This window comes from Saccostrea cucullata, unplaced genomic scaffold (assembly GCF_032062105.1).
Source record: "Saccostrea cucullata isolate Sc308-1 unplaced genomic scaffold, CSIRO_AGI_Scuc_v1 ctg625, whole genome shotgun sequence".
NCBI classification, from domain to species: Eukaryota; Metazoa; Mollusca; class Bivalvia; order Ostreida; family Ostreidae; genus Saccostrea; species Saccostrea cuccullata.
Genome location: NW_026922868.1, coordinates 123,329 through 142,694, shown reverse-complemented (window position 1 = coordinate 142,694; position 19,366 = coordinate 123,329). Strand labels below are relative to the sequence as shown.

At 34.6% G+C, this 19,366-nt stretch overlaps 1 protein-coding gene across 1 annotated transcript in view; it reads left to right on the top strand.

Moving 5' to 3' along the window:
• The first annotated feature begins 8,253 nt into the window (after positions 1–8,253).
• Positions 8,254–19,366, top strand: part of LOC134262643 (diacylglycerol kinase beta-like) — a 69,545-nt gene continuing 58,432 nt past the window's right edge. Inside the window, 1 exon segment of the mRNA XM_062745019.1 lies at positions 8,254–8,549. The gene's annotated coding sequence lies outside the window, so the exon portion shown is untranslated.

The window sequence follows — 19,366 nt, the reverse complement described above, 5'->3', positions numbered from 1 at the left end:
ACAAAGACGAAGCTGAGGCGGACATACATTGATGAATTAAAAGAATTGATCCCCGCCGAGTTTTGGTCCTCCCCGTATATATAACTTTACATTTAGATGTCCTTACAGAGGCAGATATCATGAATAGATAGACTCTTCTGATGAAGTCCGTCTTCCTGGTAATGCTTCCTTTCTTTGCCGATATACAGAAGAAAGGACGCTCTTGTCTCGAAATTTGTTACTTTCTCCAGTCAGAGAAGACAAAGTTTGAAGTACGTGATAGAATTTGTTTGTTTGTCTGTCAAAACTACTGTCTGATCTATGTCTTTTGTCCTTCGTTGTCATCGACATCGACACCTACAAAAACATCAGAGGTGGAATCAGGTGCCATGAAGGAATAAGCATTCCCTGCCGACCGGTCGCGCCTGCCTTGTGATCCTTGTCATGATCGGGTAATAGAAAATTCTCCATAGTGTGGAAAAAAATGACTTAACAATTTGTATGAAAAATCTCGGTCAACATTCGATGTAATAGAATTTTGGATGTAATAGAACTCAGGGGCGTAGCCAGGGTACATTTGATGTGGACGCCTGGATAGGCTAGGGGTTTGGGGGAAGCTGGTGAATTTTCGATGTGCATGTTTGACCCTTCTGATAGCATTTTTCTGATCTTTTTCGGTTTGTTACGCAGCCAAATTAAAGGTTTGTTCTTCCCTTGTACAAAATGCTGACAGTAACTCAAAAATGAGAAAATATCTGTCCAAAATCGAACCCACTAAAACAATTTCAGACTTTTGAAGCTCGACAAAATACGTATGGCAACATACGATACTTGGTTAGAGTAGTTGATTAGTTCAGACAGACCACGAAATATACTACTGGTTTTAAGGTAGTATTATGGATGTCAATACTTAAACAGGCTTTATTATTATTTTTTTTTTTTAAGTTAGATTGAATTTTTCCAATTTTTCGATTTTTGATGTTCATATATAAAGCTGAATTATGATTTTGAAGTCTCGCATGAATCCGATATTAGGTTAAAATTGGGGATGGGGGGGGGGGGGGGGGGGTCGCTGCGGTTGGAAGTTAATTTCCATTGATAGAAATTAATTTTTTTTTGGCATAAAATAAAGTTATCGATTGTTTTAAGAGAACCGACTGGGGTTTTATTGTGTGACATCTACAATAGAGAAACTCTTTAAGAATGTAATTACACTTGGAAAAAAAAAAATCAGCAATATTCGATAGTAAACCAAAATCCGGGAAAATCTTTTGATTTTAGTTTGGTGTATAATATCGTATTTCCCCCAAAACTGATTCTGTTGATTTTCATTTTTTATCGTTAATTCTAAATTGTTTCTTAGTATTTTTTTTAATTTCTGAAATTATAATTTACTAATATTTTGCAAAAATTATGAGTACGCTTAAAAATATTATACCTGTCTCGCTTTCCTCTCCGTTCTTTTCTTTTCTTTTCTTTTCTTTTCTTTTCTTTTCTTTTTTTTTTTTGAAAATGATGTGGACGTTTGTGCGTACAAACGTACGCCTGGCTACGCGCCTGGAACTTTATGTAATGATTATTATGCATCATAGTAATTTGTGGAACCAGCACGTTTCCGAACTATTTGGTAACACTGTTATTTGGAGCTAGTGAATTTGATTAAAAACAAAAGTCTTTGCCCTTTTGAACAAAAAACATAAAACAGCATCACCTAAAATACGTTTTTATTTCTAACATATATATGTATATAGATTACAAAAGTCTCTCTAAGGTCTACAACCCTGTAAATCAATTTTTCAGATGATGAAATTTGTTTTGCTATAGACGAAGAATTGGTAGTGGTTATAAGTATCTTGGAACGGAGGTGTTACTGCATTGCTTTATCCCCAAATCGCTTAAATATAAAATGAAAGTTAATGGTGACAGAATTTAAGCTCCGTCCGCACCTAACCATCACCTCCCCCTGCTCTATATTATTTGTAAACCAGAACACTGAGTCAACGTTTTCTATACGTGGCATAAAGAAGATATGTGGGGAGATAACGAACATTATTATCCTTCAGAATTATACAGTCAATCTGATTGGTTTAAAGCATGTCACGTGAGGTGAGACAATTCGTGATGTCTCCCTCACGCGCAGGGTGACAACTGTTGTCACCCTCCAGATGACAATGAAATAGCGTAAATGAGTAAGCAGGGTTACAACTGCGTTGTCGCCCTTTGAATGAAATTACAGTGGTTTAAGCGAGATAACTCTTATTTATGATTATACGTATGTAATATAGTATTACTAATATGCGGGATCGGTAAACAATAAATTCTAACGATGACGTCAGATCGAGTTGTCTGTTGACATATTTTAAAAGTATGGAATCAGAGCAGAGACGGAGACACAAAATGAAGGTTTGATTACTATTTTCTACTCTTTCTAATTGATAATTAGATTCTTCAGGATAATAAAACTATTATGGACTGTTTAGACGGGAGACATCACCAGTTATCAGGTCTGAGTAGGGTTGTCACCCTCGGGCGCAAGCGCCCTCGGGTGACAACCCTACTCAGACCTGATAACTGGTGATGTCTCCCTTCTAAACAGTCCATAATTGTATAGTATTCGAGTTCAAAAGTCCATTGATATTACAAAATAGGAGCGGAGCAAATACGGGCCTCCAAATCAACAAAATCAACATAGGTGGGATCAGGTGCCATGGAGGAGTGAGCATCCACTGCCGACTAGTCACAACCGCCTTGTGCTCCTTTTCATGCTCAGAGGGGGGATACGTTGTCAAATCAGTGTATAAATAATGGATAAACAATTATAGTATGAAAAACGTCAGTCAGCATTTGACTCAATTGCATTTGCTGACAAGGTCATTGTATCGACCATAGAACGTACGACGAATTGATGACTTTTGACGAGAACGTTGATTATCTTGCTTCATCAACTTATTTGTCAATAACTTACTAGACTTAAAATCGTGGGGAAAAGTTGTATATAAAGTCAAAAAATCTTAAGTGTTTTACTTTTTATGTCGTTGATTTTGGTAAAAGTGTGTGATTTCAAATGTTCCAAAAATTCCTTGGAACTTTTTAGTATCCATATCTGATTTACAACTTCTCGAATACAATTTTTTTTCAACAGTACTGTTGAAGTTTCTTCTTCATAACTGTTAATATCTTAGTGAGGAGTAAAGAAAGAGGCTTGGTTGAGCAATTTTTGGGACCTGCTATGTATCTAGACACTCGACAAATTCCACTCAAAAATGGTTAGAATTAAAAGCATACATGTACATGCATTGAAGTTTACCTTGATTATAGAATCACTTTCAAGATTGTTCACGGCATTTCTAATTAAGAAATGAGCTAAAAGTTTTCTCAAGATAGACAGACTATATAATTTCAAAAACCGGAAATAAACGACTCCCAAATCTTAAATTTGGCTGCGATATCAAGTTGCAATATTTACTCAATTTAACTCTAAGCTACAAAGCTACAAGTTTAACTTAAGCTGCAATCCTAAATTAAGCTTGTGTTTCAGTCGCAAATTTTAATCAGGTCGCAAATTAAAAATGCTTCAATCTTGAATCTAGCTGCAATATTCAATCAGGATGCAATTTTAACCAATCTTTACTGTAGATGCAATTTTAATCTAGCTTCAATGTTTAATCAAGCTACAATGAAGCAGCAAGCTTTATTTTAGTAACATCTACTGTCTTTAATTAAAGCCAAGCAACTGTCATTTATCAATCTGCAATTCTAAAGTAAGCTGTAATCCTTTATCAAGATTCAATCTACCTGCAATCTTTAATTTAGCTACGATTTTTTACTTTAGTTGCAATCTGGCCTCTACATTTAATCAAGCTGCAATTCTTATTTACAGTTGCATTCCTAAATCCACATGCAATCTCTTATCAAGCTGCCGATTTTTAATTGAGCTTAATCTTTAATCGAGTTACAAGCTTGAATTATGCTTCAATCTTTAATCAAGCATCAAAATTGTAATCAAGCTGCTATTTTTATTCAAGCGAAGATCTTTAATCAAGCAGCTTTCTGCTATATCTCTAACCAAGCTTCTATCTTGAATCCAGCTACAAGCATTTATCATGTTTATCAAGCTATACATATTTAATCAAGCTGTACTCCTTCATCAATCTGCCATAACTAATCAATTTACAATCTTTAGTCAAGTTGCAATTTTGAATCTAGCCGAATCATTAATCAAGTTGTGATATATCAAATAAAGCTGCAATTTCTAATCTAAATGGCATGTTTAAGCAAGTTACAAAATCTTTAATCAAGTTAAAATCTTGAATAGCAATATTTAACAAAGATTCTGTGAAAGTCTCATCAAAGGATGACTGCACTTAATGATATGCAAAAATTGCGTCCAAATAAACTTTTAAAACAGACATTTTTCTTTCAATTGCAGAAATGACCAACATGTAATCTACAACTTTACCTAACTACAATAAATAAAAGTATGTATTTACGATGTAGAAATCTGTTTTATAAGGCGGGGTTCGCCACAATTTCTTCAATCTCCGTACGATAATGAGAACGCCCACTTTTTTTTACTGACTTTATACATAGTCAGCGCATGTTTGTCTATTGTTCTCCAATTAACAGTAGTCGTATATTTGCACAAAAAATGTTGTGTTAAAAGGAGATTAATAGACAAACATGCGCTCATGATTAAAAAGAGAAAAAAACTGCTTCTCCTTACACTCGCTCTATCTATTGTAACCAAGGACTGTGACACGTTGAATATTATAATTCACCATGTGATATCTTTCCCCAGGTAATTTTGTGAATACTAAATTCTGTCACGTGACTTATTGGTAGCATGTTTTGTGCCGACTAGGAGACTGTACTCAAACACGTTAGATAGTCAGCCATCGATTTTAAATATTCTTTACTAACATGGATGGGCTCACACGCTTTAAACCTTTGTAAATACTGTACTTGTGCCATAATACAGAATAAATAGGAAGATGGAAAATAGATATCTCGTATATTTTAATACATGTCATTGTCATTCATCCAGTCTAATTTTAGATTCATTCTTAGGATGTTAGCTCCACCTCTCATACATACATAATGTTCAATCAAGGGCAGGCATACTCGAGCTCGTAAGCGTAAATGCTCTGTATTCGGAAAACCCTAAGAACAAAACACATGAAATTAATTACTGTATTGCAGTCTAAAATTATTTTTAACATTTAATTTTTGTACAAAACAAAGAAAAGCTGGAGACCAACACCTTGAGGTTAAAATTGCGGAAGATTCTCACGTTTAATTTTTAGGTCACCTGAGTAACTCAGGTGACCTATTGCTATCCGTTTTCGTCCGTCGTGCGTCGTGTGTCGTGTGTTAACATTTGAACATTTTCAGCTTCTTCTCTGAAACCACTGAACCAATTTCAACCAAATTTGGTGTACAGCATCCATGGGTGGAGGGGAACAAAAATTGTGAATTTCATGGTCCCCGCCCCCCTGGGGCCTGAGGGGTGGGGCCAAAACCACTAAAATTAATGAAATCTTTAAAAATCTTCTTCTTTACTCCTGGACATCAAGCAGGCAAACTATTGGCATGAATGTAATGAGCATTGAGTCCTCTACCAAAATTGTGAAATTCATGGCCCCAGGGTCAGGGGTTCAGGGCGGGGCTCTATAGATTATATAGTGAAAATGCATTATTTCTTTGAAAATCTTCTTCTCTGCTCCTGGGTATTTAATAAACAAATTAAGCACATAGTTATGATGAGCAAGACTGCCTCTTCCAGATTTGTGAATTTTATGGCCCCAGGGTCAGGGGTTCTGGTGTTAGGGCGGGGCTCTATAGATTATATAGTGAAAATGCATTATTTCTTAGAAAATCTTCTTCACTGCTCCTGGGTATTAAATACACTAACTAAGCACATAGTTATGATGAGCAAGAGTGCCTCTTCCAAAATTGTGAATTTTATGGCCCCAGGGTCAGGGGTTCTGGTGTTAGGGCGGGGCTCTATAGATTATATAGTGAAAATGCATTATTTCTTTGAAAATATTCTTCTCTGCTCCTGGGTATTAAATACACTAAATAAGCACATAGTTATGATGAGCAAGAGTGCCTCTTCCAAAATTGTGAATTTTATGGCCGCAGGGTCAGGGGTTCTGGTGTTAGGGCGGGGCTCTATAGATTATATAGTGAAAATGCATTATTTCTTAGAAAATCTTTTTCTCTGCTCCTGGGTATTAGATTAACTAACTAAGCACATAGTTATGATGAGCAAGAGTGCCTCGTCCAAAATTGTGAATTTTATGGCCCCAGGGTCAGGGGTTCTGGTGTTAAGTCGGGGCTCTATTGATTATATAGTAAAAATACATTTATTCTTTGTAAATATTTTTCTTTGCTTTTGGGTTTTAAGCCAATGATCCAAGTATATATATATTTATGATGAAGAAAGGTGCATCTAGAAAAGTGGTTATTCATGCCCCCAGGGTCAAAGGGGGGGGTGGTTACATAGCCTGAAAATAAATTAATGCTTTGAAATCTGCTCTTTGGTATTAATCAACCATTTTATGATAAAATTTGCAAAATTTTGAAATATATGGCCCTGGGTCAGTGGTTCCTTTGGGGTGAGGTGCACAACTGGTTATAGAGTGGAAGTGCATTTTCTCTTTGTTACTCTGATCTACCTCTGGGTATTAAGTAGAGTAAGCATGCTAAGTTAATAATTATGATATGCAATGGTGCCTCTTTCAAAATTGTAAATTGTGAATTTCATGGCCTCCGGTTTAAACACGAACCAAAGTTAATTGTTTGAAAGTTGTTACACAATACTCAGGTGACCTATAAGGCCCGTGGGCCTCTTGTTGTGTCAAATTGACATAATTCTGTAGTACTGTAAATATATAAAGGTGAAATTTAGGAAAGATTTAAAAGAAACAGAAGTGATCGAAAAAGACCTAGAACACAGCGTTAAGTGCAGTCATCCTTTCATTCAGTGGTGTGAGAGGAGTTGCGGATAAGATATGGGTACCCTAAAGCGTAACAGACGGACGTACAGCTAGACGGACGGACATTCCGATCACTATATACATGTATATACCCCCTGCTTTTCAAGTGGGGGTATAATAAGGCTGAGATATATGTAAACGGCACCCATGCTGTCAAATTCGTTTGAAAAACTAAACCAATACTTCATCCACCAAATATCAATGTGCACTTTTATGAAAGGTATGTCACTAACATGACAGAACATTGCATTTAATAGGCCTATAACATTCAGTTTTTTAAAAACTGTAAATAATTTGGTTAGAAACTGGAGGTGCTGTGAACACTAGTACTGAGCTCACTAAATGATACCCCCACTTGGATGTCCATGTTTTGCTCTGGGGGACCCGAAATAAGTGTCAGATCAAAAAGGAGAATAGGTCATAGTGTCACTGTGCACCTCTTATTTTACTTTTCTGATCGGAAACAAATTTCGGGTTTCCCATAGCAAAGCAATGACACTGCCCTTTTATCTATAATATGGAAGGGTACCCATCTCTCATTTGCGACTCTTTAACAATTCGAGGTAATGTTAAACTAGATTAATAATTAGCCTGCAAAATTTTACCAATAACTGAACAATTCAGTCATGTATCAGTGACCTCAATTTTTTATGTAATATATATGTTATATAGTGCACGATACTCACCATCAGACAGTCATGCAGATTATAATAATTTACTAATGCAAAGTAATATACAGTAAAGTAAGGGAAAAATACCCAGGTATTACTAGAGACACCCCCCCCCCCTCGACTCCAAAAACGCCAACTTCTTGTTTTAAAAGGTTTAGGTTTTGTTTCCTTGTCAAAGGGTTTTTGGAATGGATTTCTGTTTTGTTTTGTTTTTTTTTTGGGGGGGGGGTGCATGTGGACTTTTCCTAGTACATGGAATCAAAATCGTAAACGGACAACTTAAAAACTTGTCATAATAAGAGAGATTTATTATTATTATATTGTGTCTATCTTTTCATGTTTAAAAAAGCAATTTTAAAAATTATTAGTGTGCTTATATATTTTTTACTCATTTTCATTTAAATAATATAAGTGTTAAAATATGGATAGCTTTCTGCAAATATTTTCCACCTTGCTATCCCTAGAGAGGAAAAAAAAAAACACCTGTTAAAGAAAGCAACGCACGTACATCTAATTATCCGAAAGAGTGCGCGTGGCAGAAAAGGTGTACAGTGTAAGACCATGGTACAGCTGCTTATAAGTGCAGATAGGATTACTTCTACAGACAGTGAAACTGGCTTATTATTTAGTAGACACGAGCGTATTGAAACATCCGTTTGTGTTGTATTCCGTGAAATAGTTTGTATTGAGTGAAAGAAAAACATTTCCCCTCTGTTGGCCTCTAAATTTAATCAAGATACAGTCGAGAAATGCGTGGGCGGAGGCGAGCTCCACAGTTGCGCGAGTTACTCTTCATTAAGGAGATTGAAAAGCTCTAAGTACCGATTGAGGAACAATTTTCGTGCTAGCAGAAACCTTAAACCAGTACGGATATTGGGGGAAAGAAGGAACTATAGTTCAGGTATGTGCTGATTTATTTTATTAAAAGCATAAGGTGCAATAATAGTATCATCAGAGAAGGTATAAATAGCACATCAAGTACGGCGACCTCGGGGAAGTATTTAGACATTTTTTCACGAGAGTTTGTTTACATGTTCAATGCTAGCCGTCCAAAACTACGAAAATGGCATGCTTTTGTAACAAGAAGATGCGAGGGAGTGAGTATGGAATTAATTTTCTCCGTAATCCGGTAATTTAAAGGATTCATTGATTTTTTCTCTTTTGTTTATGCGGGGAAACAGAAGGTCTTGTATATATCTCAGTGCATAGCGTAAGCATGTCTAACCCCGTCATGTTTTGCTAAAGATTTTCTTGAAAATAACAATGATTTCAAGGGTCCATAACTGATGGTAATGAGCAACATATGTAACGGGGGTTTGTTAAATAGAAAAATTCATCTCTGAAGTTGAGAATTATCTTTCTATAACAGATAAATATGCGATGTGTATGATAAAAGAAATCTAAATACATTGCATGATAATTTGATGCATAATGTGGCATGGCCATTTAAATTTTTTTTTTAGGTAATGTTTGATACAGGCCTAATCAGTTTAAGTATAAAAATTTGAAGTGCTCATTAAAATCATTATATTTTACGAATTGCTCCCTTGTAATTAACCTGGACCAATAGGACAATATCACTTTTAATAATGTGTAAACGATGGAATCTGTAGAATGATTTATCTTTAGAAGTCTACCACACTCCACATCTATAGTTTACTCATCGTTGATGTAGTTAACGTGACATTGATAAAAACCAAGTATCAATCAGACCACTATTCCTGCAGCCTTAACCAGTAATCTCAGTCACATATCAGCCAAACATCCTGACCATCTCCTGAAAACAGCTAGAGAACTGTAATTAATAAATAAATCTTTTAATTATAAAAATTTCTCCAATTTCTGAAATCGAGCTATTTTACTTTTTATAATTTTTTTTTTTTTTGAGATTAAGGGTAGACTTTACTTTACCGGTCCCCAGATCCGCAAGATCCTCGCGCTCATTGGACTATGATGTAACAATTAATGACATCACTCAACTGAAATGGGTTAAATTTGCACACTATTCGACTGATTATGGTTAGTCTTGCACCCACCTGAGAGATTAAGATTAGTCCTTGCACTAGTATTCGACTGATTAGGGTTAGTCTCGCATCCATTTGAGAGATTAGGGTTAGTCCTCGCACATAATTTGACTGATTAGGGTTAGTTTAGCATCTGCCCAGGAGATTTCGTCTGAATGTCTTAGTCCTTGCATACCATCCGATGGATTAGGGTTAGTGATTCGTTCTTTTAGATAAGTTAAGAAATTCAGTTCTTTCTGTAATTTTTCCAAGATCATAATTCAGCTTCAAAGGCATTTCGTCTGTTTGTTTACATGGAAGAATGGCTAAGTCCAAAAGAAATGACACTAAGCATACGCCACACGCGCTTCGTTCAGAATTTTTCTTTGTCGATTTTTTCCATGAATAAACAATATTTATTAATTTTTTTCAGAGAACAGGGTTAAAAACTTTGTTTAAAAACGAAGTTTTAAACTAAACCTGTAGAATTCAATTTTGGGGTCAAAAGGCCAAAAAACCTCTTATTTAAAATTTCTTTTTGATCGTTCACGCGATCTCATATATACCAAAGTCACTTTCGGTGACACTACATTTTAGCGCATTTTTCTGGGGACCGTTAAAGTAAAGTCGTTCCGAGATTAAGAGTTTTTTTTTTTTGATATTAGTGTCAACAAATATTTGCTATTTTGCAATATGAAGTACTGGCATTAAATGAAATTACAGGTTAAATGAGGTAGCTTGGCTTCAAATTAACTTCCTACCTCATTTTAAGAAAAGGATATGCATTAATTTTTATTCAAATTAATTCAAAGACCAATTAATTTTGCAATTGCAATTTTTGAAGAAATATGCAAATTTTTGGAAACTGCAGAAAATGCTCATAAAACAATTAATTAAACTTGCAGAATATGTCATGTAATTGATTATGGAAAGATTTTGCTACAGAACTGTAGCTCTCTGCTGGAGAAAATTCGGACAGATAAAGCAGAGAGCTACAGATCCAAGCGTTGTAAAAACCTTCGATTTATGCTGCCACTTTTTTGTTGCTCAATTACGGTATTATTTCTAATATTGTATGCTTTTCACCACTTAAAAAAATGGTATACAATAATTAACCATATTCATAATAACTCCTTCTCCTGATATTTTATTAACATCCTGCTTGAAAAGGGGGAGAGTATATAATAATTGGGATATCAAGCTGTTTGTCTGTACATCCGTCTGTTACGCTTTGGGGTACCCATCTCTTATCCACAATTCCTCTTATTCTACAGGATGAAATTTAATGAGACTTTCACAGAATTTTTGTTACATAGTGCCATTATGACCTCCTATTTACTTCTTGATCCGACACTTATTTCGGGTCTCCCTTAGAAAAACATTGACTGTTATTATAATCATATGGGAGGCGGGGATATCATTTTATAGTAAGCTCAGTGCTCACAGACTTCGCAGACCTTTAGTTTAGCTTGCATTGGTTCCAAAAGGTTTGTGGTAGCGGACATCAAAATAAGAATTTGTTAAACCAACACTCCAAACCCAAAGGACTGATGCTGACCTTTGAAAGGTAAAAAATGCATCAATAATAGGAGTAAAATATATTATTAATTATTGGATATCTTTATATATTCTAGACTAATATCAAAGATAAGCAAAAATTACAGGATATAACACCTGAAGCAAAATACCCGAAGTGAGCGATTAAAATGTGGCGGCAAAAATCGAAGGTTTTTACAATGCTAGGATCTGTAGCTCTCTGCTTTATCTGTCTGAATTTTCTCAAGCAGAGAGCTACAGTTCTACAGCTTGGAAAGATGGAGTATAGAATATACTCATTATATTCTATCAAATCAGACATAAGAATTTTCTGCCCGTTTGGCCTTGCAGCTGGTGGGTTGTTAAAGATCTTTGATGAAAATAAAACTGATTTTATTTGTTGATGTTGGCCACTTTGTGTATCAGGTATTGTTTTTATGTTTACTCGTCTTCCGTGGCTGCAGACCTGTTTATTCTATAACTACAGTTACTGCTTTCTCCTTTCTCTCGTTTCATGCTGGATGTGATCATTTTAACCAATACCAAACCTTAGATAAGTAAACAGATCCAGTGTACATCTAATGCAGGGTTGTATATACATCTATAGGGTAATGTTCTATAGTTTGTAAAAAGCAGAATGATGATTGGGCATGAAATGGAAGACCTTATTTTTCCTCATGTTCAGAAATTTGAAGTTATTAAAGATGAAAAGCATTCTTAGTTCATAACTACAGAACCAATGCTTAAGGATATACGATCCTCAGCCAGGAAGGATAACTCTTTAATTTATAATTTAATTCAAAAAGTATTCAAATAAGGCTTGAAATTGAAATTTTTTCATGCAACAATTTTTATTATATGCCTCTACGTATGATTCAATGCTCTTTAAAGTTTTAACAAACGGTATTTAAAAAGTTGACATTTTTCCTTTATAAAATGAAGTAAAACTTGCAAATTTTAAAAAAGTCAAATTTCTTTTAATTCAGTCTTAGTTACCAATGTTTATAAGCATGATTTGAAATTAGAAGTGATTTACCTTGTTTTATTTGAAAGGAAACACTTCAAACACTATGCATATTGAAACAATGGAAGTAAGTAGGAGAAAGTAAAGTCCAAATAGTTGTAAAATTCATGCAATTTTCTTTAAAAGCCTGGATACCTATCATTTTTATTCCTAAAATGTATTTCTTGATCAATTATCAATTAAAAAATATGCAGTAGGTAGTTCAAATCGCATTTCCTGAAAAATTATTTGAGATTTACTAATTTTCCCTATATAATATGATTAATTTTAAAGATGAATTTTAAAGAAACACCGTGGGTAAATCCATTTTAATTTGAGAATTTAGAGACATCTTTGTGAACATTTTCAATTACTCAATGCCTGATTTTCAGAACCTGAGGATCGGATAACCTTAAAATAAGTTAATATTCGCTGTGTATCTATAGGGTCATGACTATATACGTACACTTCTGATTCTAGCTATTGAAGGCGTCTCCCCAGAGGTTTATGAATAATCCCGGTTACATGTAATATTCAGGTTTAAATGGCAGATCAAACAATTTCTTTTGTTGTTGTTGCTTACACAGAAATCCAAAAGAAAGCAATGTACTTTAAACTTCACATTACAGGGACTTTTTTAGCTCTCCTGTCGTTTGATATTATCGCTGTTTATAAGCGTTTGTACCTCACCATAAGTGGCTGTACCATTTGACAACACCCGTCCTTAAAACACCTTTGTAAGGAAATCAAATCTACCTAGAGGTATCTTAAAATCAAAGTACTGAAAGTACTGAAAAGCGGTTAGCATGCTTTCATCGAATATGTACAGTGTACAATAACAAAAAATGCATTGAATGATGATATTAAAGTAGGCATGCATATCTTTTTCCAATGCCATCAGCGAAGAAGCAGACACATTGAATTTTGTAGTACTTAACTAAATGGTATAACCAATAACATCCCAGACTGATGTCACAAATGTTTGTTTCAAAATATCAACCTGAGATTTTTAGTTTGAAAGACAGGAAGTTCAATTTCAAAAATTTCTCCCTCATTGTCTCCATTGGCGGCGTCCAAAAGTGCTCAGAACGAAAAAGAAATTATGTTGATGTTGCAAATTTAATTGGCTTACATGCTCTATTGATTCTGAAATTAGGTAACTGTAAAGGCTACTATAGCAAACAACTCAAACAGAAAATAAAATGATAATTCAAATTCTTTAGATTAATTGATTTGGAGTACTGTACATAGATCTTTAGCTGGCTAGTCTGGGAAAAACGGATGGACGAGCAGAGAATTAATTAATTTCAGAGAGCTTCAGTTTCGTAGGCTCACTGCGGGTCAGCAGGTGTGACCTGTCATTGGGGATGCTTACTTCTCCTAGGCACCGGAACTTTCAAGGATCCGTTTTTCTTTTGAGACCGATCACTGTTCATTCTGTATTTTGATACAGATACCGAGTACATCTGTTTATTAATATTATGAACTATTTCTCTCACAGGAAGAAAGACAAGTAAACAAGATAATAGAGTTTTAAGAAATGTACATTATTGACTTTTCATACAATTAAATGTTCGAATAAGTAAATGGTATATGACAATTATTTAAAAAAGAATCTTAGCATGATATGTATAAACGAACATATACTGAGTATTTGGCAAATATTTTTCATGAAATATTGTAAAAAATTATTTCTTCTCAAAGGCTCAAAATGATAATTAACAAATTGGACAAATTCAAATTTAAAAAGTATTTTTACAACTTATACCTTACATAGTAATTTAGCAAACTTTCAAAAATAATCATTCATTAGATATAATTTTCAATTTGTGCTTATCGTCAAGATTTTTCATGCCTCTTATTTCTGTGCATATTTTATATCGGCTGATTTTTAGAAAAGGATCGAATGCCGATTAAATTTTTTTATCCAATTTTTTAAAATTAATTTTAGTATTTTCAGGCTTCCATTATTTTTTTTTTTTAATGAAAATGTGATCGTTTAAAATCGTTGGTAATAATTAGACTGAGTACACATCCCTGGAAACAAAGCTTTTATCATCTTTTAAATAATTTCAATTGAGAAAAAAGGAGAAGAAAACAAACGTTTCATTATGGAAGTAATCCATAACTGTACAACTTACAGATGTATTTGGTATTTTTATATAAAGGCTTTCTTCGTGTACTAGTATTACTTAAGTTAATTAAAGGGATGCCTTAATATTTTGGAAAATGAAACTCGATTGAGAGATTCTCCGATGTTTTGCAGTCGGTAATAACCTTCAACCCCTTTAGCCAGTAATTAACCCGTCCTCCCTGTGCCCAGTAGCATAATTCGGTCAAATATTTATTGTTCATGAGGGGTGCCTTATAATTAATCACAGGCACCTGAATTTTTATCAGTAAGTCTCTAAATTAGCCAAATATCGAAACATTCTACCCCCTCTATATATAAATACACATGGTGTCCAACGCCATTTTTACCACCTGTTCGATTCAGGCTTCAATTTAACACATAAATCGGAAATGCCTACTGGTTTTCGTTTAGCATTGGGTTCAAATATGATATTTCTCGCTATACATTTCTTCCTAAAGTTTAAATCTAACGCGTTGATAATGTTATCAGCTAAACTTCATGCTGACTTCGAATTTCGTCACAGGGCCCGATCGCCATCAGCTGACGTCACAGAAATTTAATCTCGACACCAAATGCTCCTATACATAAACTTTTTTTAATACAACAATTATAAATTTATTTCATTGACAAACAAAATCAGAAAAAATTAGAAAACCGAAAGATTATGTTGTTCTGATAGTCTTGATTTTATTTAACATATGTTGTATGTGTTAGAAACAAATCATAGCTAGGTCTTAGGTAGAGGCTTTGTTGAAGTTTCCGTTGTCGATAGGTAGCGCCTTATGGAAGTTTCCGGTGTCGATAAAAATCGGACACATGCCATAAAGCGGTTAGCGAAGCTAACCGCTTAAAAATTAAAAATCAGTCTTGGTTAGAATTAATGGTACTGTGTATATTGAACACAGCCATAGGAAAAGGAAATAAAGCTATTGGTGGAAACACCTTTCATATACAATTTACTTCTCAGTAATGTTATCATACCTGTAAGTCTGGTTTTACCAAATGAGCTAGCAAAAAAAATCTGATTTGTGAAACCAAGAGTGTCAAAGATATACCTTTTGATTGACTTCTAAAAGAAAAATATGATAATTTTTTTTAAATGCATGTTATATAGCGAAGAGGCAATAAATGTATTCCAACAGGCAGAGCATACCCCATTTATATATATAATGGTATAAAGAAGTGATGATATAACCTATAATGAACTGTGAAATGATAAGAACAAACACGTAATCCACTTTTTCTCCCTGTTCAATGACACCAAAGCCACTCGCATCAGGTGAGTTTTAATAAATATCTCCGGTTGACTCAAGGTAAGTTTTGATGTCGTTTATTCAAACATGATGAGTGTTGAGGAAGTAAGTTCACACCAGATGAGTTATAGGGTCGTATGTTTACCAAAGGAAGTTTTTTGACTTCTGTTCACACGTCCCCTATTCACTCAATAAGTCAAGGTAAGTTTGGTCAGACCAAGTGAGAATATCATTTGTTCAGACTCATTTTTAATGTCATTTGTTCGGATGTGAGTTTTTATGTCATCTGTTCAGACTCTGTTTCCAAAGACCAACTGACAGTTTTAATGTCATTTGTTCAGACCGACTGAGTTTTGATGTTATTTTTCTAAGGTTTGAGTGAGTTTTTATGTCATTTGTTCAGACTCTTGTTTCTAGAGATCAAGTGAGTTTTAATGTAATTTGTTCAGACCGAGTTTTAATGTCATTTTTCCAGACTCAGAGTGCTTAAAAAAAACCAATTTAGTGAGTTTTAATGTCATTTGTGTAGACTGAGTGAGTTTTAAATGTCATTTTTTCAGACTGTTTCTAAAGACCAAGTGAGTTTTAATGTCATATATACATTGTCAAGTGTATATCTTTTCTCTATAACACTTTATTTAGTTGTCACCATCTTTTCAGCCATATGACTTCGCACTATTTTCTGATTAAATAAGAACGTAGAAGTATGAGATTCTCTGGTAACCCAAAAACGTCATACACCCTTCCAACAAAAGAGCAATTTCGACAGAAAATAGCGTTTCTTGTGACCTACGCTGTCCTTTTTCTCAGACAATTCAATAGATTAATTCACAAGGGTCTATTTTAAGGCAGTTTTGACAAGCAATCCCCATCTTATTCTATCTGAGACACAAATCATCTCCTGGTCTGACAGAATTTCCATTTCACCAAATGTAAATTAATAAATCCATCATACTGCCACACTATATAATGTATTGATTTCATTCTGAGATATCTTGATAATGGAGGGTTTTTTTAAATCTCATCTCTTGCATGGAAGATGGTGGACAATGAAGATGACAAAAATTACAATATGTCTTGATATATCATGTTAATATTTCATGATATATCATGTCAGTATTTAATGATATCTCAGTTTAATATATAATAATAAATGTCAATAATTAGAAATGATGTAATAGTCATGATAGTTATTCTTATTCCTCTTAGAACACTGTAGAAGGATGTCATATTGTTTATCTGTAAATTCTTTTATATCTTCTGAAACTCTGCAATAATGTTTCTTAAAAATATTAGTCCTGCTATCATCACCTGCATATGGTTTTTACATCTAATTTATTAGATACTCAAGAGCATGCAGTAAATACGATCAATTTTAATGAGGCAGTCTTCTGACAGATAAGTTGATGTTACAGGGATTTTTAAAAATCCTTCAGCGTCAGCATTTTGTAAATTCTATGGTTGTAATAGTGACCTTGTCAGCAAATTTAACCTATCAGTGGGTTGTATTTTGGCTGATTTGTTTCACTCCAATGATTAGGTCTCTGTTTTTATGCTGAATTTGACTTTGAAATGTTCCTTCTACCAGATTAATATAAAGGGCTCATATGGCAGAAGTGACTTGTCAACAGGGGATGCTTACTCCTCCTAGGCACCTGATCCCACCTCTGGAATTTCCAGGGGTTCCTGTTTTATGCCCTCATCAAAGAATTGTGTTTTTAGGTCACCAGAGTAACTCAGGTGACCTATTGCTATCCGTTTTCGTCCGTCGTCGTCCGTCGTGTGTTAACATTTGAACATTTTCAGCTTCTTCTCTGAAACCACTGAACCAATTTCAACCAAATTTGGTATACAGCATCTATGGGTGAAGGGGAACAAAAATTTTGAATTTTATGGTCCCCGCCCCCCTTGGGCCTGAGGGGTGGGGCCAAAACCACTAAAATTATTGCAATCTTTAAAAATCTTCTTCTTTACTCCTGGACATCAAGCAGGCAAACTGTTGGCATGAATGTAATGAACATTGTGTCCTCTACCTAAATTGTGAAATTCATGGCCCCAGGATTAGGGATTCTAGTGCCAGGGCGGGGCTATATAGAGTATATAGTGAAAATGCATTATTTCTTTGAAAATCTTCTGCTCTGCTCCTGGGCATTAAGTAAACTAACTAAGTACATAGTAATGATGAGCAAGAGTGCCTCTTCCAAAATTGTGAATTTTATGGCCCCAGGGTCAGGGGTTCTGGTGTTAGGGCGGGGCTCTATTGATTATACAGTGAAAATGCATTTATTCTTTGAAAATCTTCTTCTCTGCTCCTGGGTATTAAATAAACTAACGAAGTACATAGTAATAATGAGCAAGAGGGCGTCTTTCAAAATTATGAATTTTATGGCTCCAGGGTCAGGGGTTCTGATGTTAGGGCGGGGCTCTATTGATTATATAGTGAAAATGCATTAATTCTTTGAAAATTTTCCTCTCTACTTCTGGGTATTAAATAAACTAAATAAGTTTATAGTTATGATGAGCAAGAGGGCCTCTTCCAAAATTGTGAATTTTATGGCCCCAGGATCAGGGGTTCTGATGTTAGGGTGGGGCTCTATTGATTATATAGTGAAAATGCATTAATTCTTTGAAAATCTTCTTCTCTGCTTCTGGGTATTAAATAAACTAACTAAGTACATAGTTATGATGAGCAAGAATACCTCTTCCAAAATTGTGAATTTTATGGCCCCAGGGTCAGGGGTTCTGATGTTAGGGCGGGGTTCTATTGATTATATAGTGAAAATGCATTAATTCTTTGAAAATCTTCTTCTCTGCTTCTGGGTATCAAATAAACTAACTAAGTACATAGTTATGATGAGCAAGAGTGTCTCTTCCAAAATTGTGAATTTTATGGCCCCAGGGTCAGGGGTTCTGATGTTAGGGCGGGGTTCTATTGATTATATAGTGAAAATGCATTAATTCTTTGAAAATCTTCTTCTCTGCTTCTGGGTATCAAATAAACTAACTAAGTACATAGTTATGATGAGCAAGAGTGTTTCTTCCAAAATTGTGAATTTTATGGCCCCAGGGTCAGGGGTTCTGATGTTAGGGCGAGGTTCTATTGATTATATAGTGAAAATACATTAATTCTTTTAAAATCTTTTCTTTTGCTCCTGGGTTTTATGCCAATGATCCAAGTATATATGTATATGATGAAGAAAGGTGTATCTAGCAAAATTGTTATTTTTTATGCCCCCCCTAGGTCAGGGGGGGGGGGGAGGTTTAGTCTGAATATAAATTAATGCCTTGAAATCTGGTCTTTTGTATTAATTAACCATTTTATGAAAACATTTGCAAAATTTTGAAATATGTGGCCCCAGAATCAGTGGTTCCTTTGGGATGAGGTGCACAACTGGTGATAAAGTGGAAGTGCATTTTCTCTTTGTTTCTCTGATCTACCTCTGGGTATTAAGTAAATAGAATAAGCATGCTTAGTTTATAATTATGATTAGCAATGGTGCTTTTTTCAAAATTGTGAATTGTGAATTTCATGGCCTCTGCTTTAAAACACGAACCAAATTTAATTGTTTGAAAGTTGTTACACAATACTCAGGTGACCTATAAGGCCTGTGGGCCTCTTGTTATAGATTGATCACTGTTAATTATCTTTACCTTTTTCATTGTTACAGTCAAATCCAGTTTGTATAATTACAATTATACGTGTACATGTACTGTGAATTAACTTTTGTAGTGTATATATGTATCAGATGGCTCACTGGCGATGATCTGAATTGTTGGATTTATACATAC